The sequence below is a fragment of the Ornithorhynchus anatinus genome, chromosome 21 (genome assembly GCF_004115215.2).
Source record: "Ornithorhynchus anatinus isolate Pmale09 chromosome 21, mOrnAna1.pri.v4, whole genome shotgun sequence".
Classification (NCBI taxonomy): Eukaryota; Metazoa; Chordata; class Mammalia; order Monotremata; family Ornithorhynchidae; genus Ornithorhynchus; species Ornithorhynchus anatinus.
In genome coordinates this window covers 10,147,025-10,154,944 of record NC_041748.1, presented here as the reverse complement: position 1 = coordinate 10,154,944, position 7,920 = coordinate 10,147,025, and positions in this window count along the sequence as shown.

The following is a 7,920-nucleotide window of genomic DNA, read 5'->3' as shown; positions in this document are numbered from 1 at the left end:
AGAAATGAGAAGGGTTCAGGCCAGGCCCGGAAAGGCAAAGGTTAGGCAAGTTGTAAAGTTTAAGATAGGGGAAAGTATAAGCTAGTGATAAGGATAGGACAGGGATAAGGTTAGGCCAGGGGAAAAGTTCAAGTCGTGGAGTAGGTAATGCTAGGGGAAAGGTTAGGCTAGCTCAAAGGTTAGGCTTCAGGGAAATGTTTAGGCTAGGGGAAAGGTTTAGGGAAGGGGAAAAGGTTAAGCTAGGGGAGAAGTTAGGCCGGGGAAAGCTTAGGCCAGGAGAAAAGTTTAGGCCAGGGAGAAGGTAAGACAGGAGAAAAGCCTAGGCTAGGGGAAACGTTTAGGCGAGGAGAAAGGATAGGGTAGGGGAAAGGTTAGGATAAGGGATAAGGTTGGAATTCAGGAAATGGTTAAGGCTACAGGAAAAGGTTAGGCTAGGAGAAAAGGCTATGCTAGGGGAAAGGTTAGGGTATGGGAAAAGGTTAGGCCGGGGAAAGGTTAGTTAGGCCAGGGGAAAGGTTAGGTCAGGGAAAAGGGTAGGCCAAGGGAAAAGGTTAGGCTGAGGAAAAAGGTTACGCTAGGGGAAATGGTTAGGCTAGATGAAAAGGTTAGGCCAGGAAGAAGGTTAGATCGGGAGAAGGTAAGGCCAGGGGGAAAACCTTAGGTTAGGGGAAATGTTAGTCTAGGGGAGAAGGATACACCATGGAATAGGCTAAGAGAAACGGTTAGGCTAAGGATTAAGTTAGACCGGGGAAAGGTTAGGCTATGGGAAAAGGTTAGGCTAGGTGTAGAGGTTAGGTTAGGGGCAAAGCTTAGACAAGGGAAAAGGTTTAGCCAGGAAAACCTTTGGCCAAGTGAAAAGATTAGGCCAGAGAAAAAGTTTAGGACAGCAGAAAATGTTAAGTCAAGGGAAGAGGTTAGTCTATGGGAAATAGTTAGGCTAGGGGAAAAGGTTAGGCCAGGGGAGATAGGCCAGGAGAAAAGGTTAGGCTAGGGGAAAAGGTTAGGCTAGGGGTAAAGGTTAGGCCATAGTAAATTGTTAGGCTAGGGGAAAAGATTAGACTAGGGAAAAGGTTAAGTTAGGGGAAAAGGTTTGGCTAAGGGAAGAAGTTATGCCAACGGAAAACATTAGACCAGGAGAAAAATTAGGCTAGGGGAAAAGGTTAGGCTGGGGGAAAAGGTTAAATTAGGGGAAAAGGATAGGGGAAGGTTAGGCTACGGCAAAATTTGGGCTATGAGAAAACTTCTCTTTCCAGTTTTCCCCCCTTTGCTTTGCCTTCCCGGCCTGGCCCTGAACCCTTCTCGTTCAAATTTTGGCCTCCCTGCCTTTGCTTTCCAGGCCTGGCGCCGAACCTTTCTAGTTCCAGTTTTGGCCCCCCCAGCCTTTGCCTTCCAGACCTGGACTCCTAGCCATTGTTTTCCGGGCCTGACTACGATCCCTTCTCTTTCCGGGTTTAGCCCCCCAGCCTTTGCCTTCCAGGCCTGGCCCCAAACCCTTCTCTTTCTTGGTTTGGCCCCCAGCTTTTGTCTTCCAGGCCTGGCCCCATACACCTCTCGTTCCAATTTTATTCCCCTAGGCTTTGCCTTCCAGGCATGGCCAAGAAACGTTCTCGTTCCAGTTTTTGCCCCCCAGACCTTTCCTTCCAGACCTGGCCCTAACACTTCTCTTTCCAGTTTTGCCCTACCCCCAACCCCTCCCCACCCCAGTCTTTGCCTTTCCAGGCCTGTCCCAAACCTTTCTCGTTCCAGTTTTGGCTACCCAGCCTTTGCTTTCCAGGCCTGGCCCCCCAGTCATTGTCTTCCAGGCCTGTCCCTGAACCCTTCTCTTTTCCAGTTCTGCCCACCTAGGCTTTGCTTTCCAGGCCAGGCCCTGAATCCTTCTTGTTCCAGTTTTGGCTCCCCAGACTTTGCCCTCCATGCCTTGACCTGAACTCTTCTCTTTCCAGTTTTGGCCCCAAGCCTTTACCTTCCACACCTGACCCTGAACCTTCCTCTTAAAAGGTTTGAACCCAAGAATTTGCCTTCCATGTCTGACATCGAACTCTTCTTGTTCCACTTTGGCTCTCTCAACCTTTATCTTCCAGGCCTGGCCCAGAACCCTTCCACTTTTGGATCCCAGCCTTTGCCTTCCAGGCCTGGGCCTCAACACTTCCCTTCCCAGTTTTGGCCACCCAGCCTTTGCCTTCCAAGTCTGGCCCCAAACACCTCTAGTTCCAGTTTCGGCACCCCAGCCTTTGCCTTCCATGACTGGCCCCCCCCAGCCTTTGCCATCCTGGCTTGACCCCGAACCCTTCTGTTTCCAGTTTTGTTCCCCCAGCCTTTGCTATACAGACCTGGCCCCGAATGCTTCTTGTTCCAATTTGGGCCCTACAGTGTTTGCCTTCCAGGCCAGGCCCTGAATCCTACTCTTTTCCAGTCTTTTTGCCCTCAGTCTTTGCCTTCCAGGCCTGGCCCTTGAGCCTATGCCTTTCAGCCCTGGACCCCCAGCCTTGGCCTTCCGGGCCTGGGCCCGTACCTTTCTCGTACCAGTTTGGCACACCCAGCCTTTCCCTTCCAGGCCTGGCCCCCAGCCTCTGCTTTCAAGGCCTTGCCCTGTACCCTTCTCGTTCCCGCTTTGCCCACTCAGCCTTCGCCTTCCAGGCATGGCCCCCAAACGTTCTCTTTCCAGGTTTGTCCCCGCCCAGCCTATGCCTCCCAGACCTGGCGCCGAACCCTTCACTTTCCTGTTTTGCCCCCCAGCATTCGCTGGCCCTGTACCCTTCGCTGGCCCCGTACCCAGTTTTGTCCACCCAGGCTTTGCCTTCCAGGCCTGGTCCCGAACCCTATTCTTTCCTATTTTGCACCACCAGCCTTTTCTTCCAGACCTGGCATGGAACACTTCTTGTTCCAATTTTGTCCCCCCAGCCATTGCATTTCCAGGCCTGGACCCATACCCTTCTCCTTCCAGGCCTGGCTCCACAGCCTTAGCCTTCCAGGCCTGGCTCGACTGCTTCTCGTTCCAGTTTGGTCCCACCAGCCTTTGTCTTCCAGGCCTGGCCCCAACCTTTCTCTTTCCAGTTTTGGCCCCCCAACCTCTGCCTTCCAAGACTGACACCAATCCCTTCTTTTTCCAGTTTTGGCCCCCCCAAGGCTTCGACCTCAAGGCCAACCGCGAACGCTTCTCCATTAAGTTTTGGCTCCCCAGCCTTTACCTTCCAGGCCTGGCCCCATACCATACTCTTTCCAGTTTTGCCCCAGCAGGCTTTGTTTTCTAGGCCTGGCCCCGAACACTTCGCTTCCCAGTTTTGGCCCCCAGCCTTTGCCATCCATGCCTGGCCCTGAACCCTACTCGTTCCCTTTTTGACCACCTGACCTTTGCCTTCCCGGCCTGGGCCTGAAGCCTTCTTGTTCCAGGTTTTGCCCCGATCCCTTCTTGTTCCAGGTTTGGCTACCAGCCTTTGCCTTCCAGGCCTTGCCCCGAAGACTTTGCCTTCCAGGTTTGGCCTCCCCACTTTTGCCTTCTCGGCCTGGCCCCGAAGGCTTGTCATTCTAGGTTTGGCCCCCCGGCATTTGCTTTCCAGGCCTGGTCCCAAACCCTTCTCATAGCAGGTTGCCCTCTCCCCCCGACCTCCCCCGCCCCGCCTGCGGCCTTTGCCTTCCAGACCTGGCCCCGAACCCTTCTCATTCCAGGTAGGGCCCACCTGCCTTTGCCTTTCAGGTTGGACCTCCCTGCCTTTGCCTTCTAGGCCTGGCCCCAAACCCTTCTCATACCAGGTTTTCCCTCGCCCCCCCAAAGACCCCCCCCCCGAGCCTTTGCCTTTGCGTCCTGGCCCCAGGCCTTGGCCTTCCCTGTCTGGTCCCTAACTCCGCTCAATCTAGGATGAGCCCACCCCACTTTGCTCCCGGGTTGGACCTCCCTGCCTTTGCCTTCTAGGCTTGGCCCTGAAGCCTTCTCAGTTTTGGCCCCAAAGACTTTGCCTTCCAGGCCTTGACCTGAAGAATTTGAGTTCCAGGTTTAGTCCCCTCACGTTTGCCTTCCCTGACTGGCCCTGAAGCCTTCTCATTGCAGGTTTGCCCTCCCCGCCCCACGCCTTTTCCTTCCTGGCCTGGTCCCGAAGCCTTCCCTTCCCATGTTTGGCCCCCCAGCCTTGCCTTCCAAGCCTGGCTCCAAATATTTCTCGTTCCAGGTTTGGCTCCCCAGCCTTTGCCTTCCATGCCTGGCCACGAAGCCTTCTCGTTTCAGGTTTGGGCCCCCACCTTTGCCTTCCCGGCCAGCCCGCCGAACCCTTCTCTTTCCAGTGTGGGCTGCCCCCAGCCTTTGCCTTCCAGGCCTGGCCCCGAAACCTTCTCTTTCCAGGTTCTTTCCACAGCCCAACCTTTTCCCTAGCCTAAACATTCCCTTTAGCCTATCCTTTGTCCTTGGCCAAACCTTTTCCCCAGGCCTAACCTTTTCCTCTGGCCTAACCTTTTCCCCTGGCATAAATTTATCTGTGGCTTAACCTTCTCAATTAGCCTAACCTTTACCCGTAGCCTAACCTTTACCCGTAGCCTAACATTTTCCCATAGCCTAACCCTTTCCCCTAGCCTACACCTTTCCTCTATCTTGAACTTTACACCTAGCCGAACCTTTTCCCATGCCTTAACCATTCCTTCAAACTCAACCTTTCCCTACCTTTCCCTTTTTCCCTGGCCTAACCTTTACCCCTAGCCTAAGTTTTGCCCCTAGCCTAGCCTTTTCGTGTAGCCTGACCTTTTCCTTTGGCCTTTAACTTTTTCCCTATTCTAACCTATGCCCTAACCTACCCATTTTGCATAGCCTAACCTTTTCTCCAAACTTAAACTGTTCCCTGGTCTAACCTTTTCCCCTGGCCTAACCTTTTCCTCTGGCCTAACCTTTTCCTCTAGCCTAACCTTTTCCCACAGCCTAACTTTTTCCCATAGCCTAACCATTTCCCCTGGCCTAAACGTTTCCTCTATCCTAACCTTTGCACCTAATGCCTTAACCATTCCCTTGGTCCGACCTTTCCCCTAGCCTATCATTTTCCCCTGGCTTAACATTTTCTCCTAGCATAAACCTTTCCCCAGAATAAACTTTTCCCATGGCCTAACCTATACCACTAGCCTAACCTTTTACACTAGCCTAGACTTTTCCCCTAGCCTAATCTTTTCCCCTTGCCTTAACTTTTCCCCTAGTCTTCCATTTTGCCCGATATAAACTTTCCCCCTCACCTAACCATTTCCCCGGGCCTAACCTCTTCCTCTAGCCTTAACTTTCCCCCTATTCTAACCTTTCTCCATAGGCAAACCTTTCCCCTAATGTAACCAATTCCCCTTGCTTAACCTTTCCCCCTAGTTTAACCTTTTCCATTCCCTAACCTTTTACCCTCACCTAACATTTTCCACTTGCTTAACCTTTCCCTAGCCTAATTTTTGCCCTGGTCTAACCTTTTCCGTGGATAGCCTTTTCCCCTAGCCTGACTTTATCCCCTAGCCTAACCTTTTCCCCTGGCCTAACTTTTTCCTCTGGCCTAACCTTTTCCCCTGACCTAACCTTTTCTCCTGGGCTAACCTTTCCCCCGGCCTAACCTTTTCCCCCCAGCATTAACCTGTTCCCCGACTTAAACTTATCCCATGGCCTAACATTTTTCCCTGGCCTAACCTTGTTACTAGCCTAACCTTTCCCCTAACCTAAACTTTACACCTTACCTAACCTTTTCTCGTTGCCTAACCTTACCCCTCGCCTAAACTTTGCCCTAGCCTAACCTTTTCCCATAGACTAACTTTTCTTTCCCCTTGCCCAACCTTTTGTCCTAGCCTAACCGATTGGCCTAGCCTAATCTTTTCTCCTGGCCTGATCTTTTTTCCTGCCCTAACCTTTTCCCTGGCCTTACCTTTTCCCTGATGTAACATTTTCCCCTGCCCTAAACTTTTCCCTTGCAATATCCTTTTCCCCTGGCCTTTTTCCCTGGCCAAACCTTTTCACCTAGTCTAACCTTTTCTCTTAGTGTAGCCTTTTCCCCTAGCCTAACCTTTTCCCTGACCTAAACTTTTTCACTAGCCCAACGATTTCCCTGGCCTAACCTTTCCCCCGGCCAAACCTTTTCCCATAGCTTAAGCTTTTCCCATGGTCTTTCATTTTCTCTGGCCTAACATTTTCTCCTCGCCTATCTGCTCCGCGGCCTAACATTTTCCCCTAACTTAACCTTTCCCCCAGCCTAACCTTTTCCAAGACCTGAGCCTTTCCCCGGCCTAACCTTTTCGCCTAGCCTAACCTTTTCCGTGACCTAACCTTTTTCACTATCCTAACCATTTTCCCTAGCCCAACCAGTCCCCCGGCCAAACCTTTTCCCATAGCCTAAGCTTTGCCCATGGTCCTTCTTTTTCCCTGGCCTGACATTTTCTCCTCGCCTAAGCTGCTCCCCGGCCTAACCTTTTCCCCTAACCTAACCTTTCCCCCTACCCTAAACTCTTCCAAGACCTGAGCTTTTCCCCAGCCTAACCTTTTCCTTTACCCCTAACCTTTTCCCTGGCTTTCCCTTTTTCCTTTTCCTTTTCTTATGGCTTAACATTTTCCCCTGCCCTAACCTTTTCCCCTAGCTTAGTCTTTTCCACTATTCTAACTTTTTCCCTTATGGTAACCTGTCCCCAAGCCTAATCCTTCCCCTTGCCTAAACCTGTCCCATAGAGTGAGCTTTTCCCCTGGCCTTTCCTTTACTCTGGCCTAACTTTTTCTCCTGCCCTAAGCTTTTCCCCGGCCTAACCTTTTGCCCTAGCCTAACCCGTTCCCCTGGCCTAATCTTTTCCATGACCTAAGCTTTTCCCTGCCCTAACCATTTCCCCTACCCTAACATTTCCCCGTAGCCTAATCTTTTCCCCTTGGCAAATCTTTGACCTTAGCCTAATCCCTTTCCCCTAGCCTAAGCTTTTCCCCTAAACTGAACTTTACATCTAGCTTAACCAGTTTTTCCCCTTACCTAACTTTTACACCTAGCCTAACATTTTCCCCAAGGCTAACCTTTCACCTGGAGTAACCTTTCAGCTAGCCTAACCTTTTCCCCTAGCATAACCTGTTCCCCAACTAAAACTTTTCTCATAGCCTAACCTGTTCTCCTCTCCTATTCTTTTCCCTAGCCTAACCTTTCGCCTAACCTAAACTTTACACTTTGCCTAACCTTTTCCCCTAGCCTAACCTTTGCCCTTGCTCACCTTTTGCCCTATGCTAACCTTTTCCCGTAGCCTAACCTTTCCCTTCACCTAAATGTTTGCCCTAGCCTAATCTTTTCCCCCAGCCTAATCTTTTCTCTGAACCTAACTTTTTCCCCTGAACTAACCATTTCCCTGACGTAACGTTTCCCCCTACCCTAACTGTTTCCCCCGACCTTACCCTTTCCCTGGCCTAATCTTTTGCCCAGCCTAAAAGTGTTCCCCTAGCCTAGCCTTCTCATTGGCTTAACCTCCCCTAGCCTAACCATTTCCCATAGACTAACCTTTCCCTTTGCTAGACTTTCCCTGGCCTAACCTTTTCCCCAAGCTTATCCATTTCCCATAGTCTAACCTTTTGCTGACCTAACCTTTTCCCCTAGCATAAACCTTTCCTCTAGCATAACCTTTTCCCCTAACCTAAACGTTGCACCTTACCTAGCCTAGCCTAAACATTTTCCCCTAGCCTAAACATTTCCCCTGGCCTATTCTTTTCCCTGTCCTAACATTTTCCCAAGGTCTTTTCACTAACCCATCTCTTTCCAGTTTTGACCCCCAGCCTTTACCTTGTGGGCCTGGCCCCAAACCCTCCTCGTTCCAGGCCTGGTCCCCAGCCATTGTCTTCCAGGCCCGATCCTGAACCGTCCCTGTTGCAGGCCTGGTCTCCCAGCGTTTGCCTTCCAGGCCTGGCCTCAAGCCCTCCTCATTCCAATTTTGGCCCCTCAACCTTTTCCTTCCAAGTCT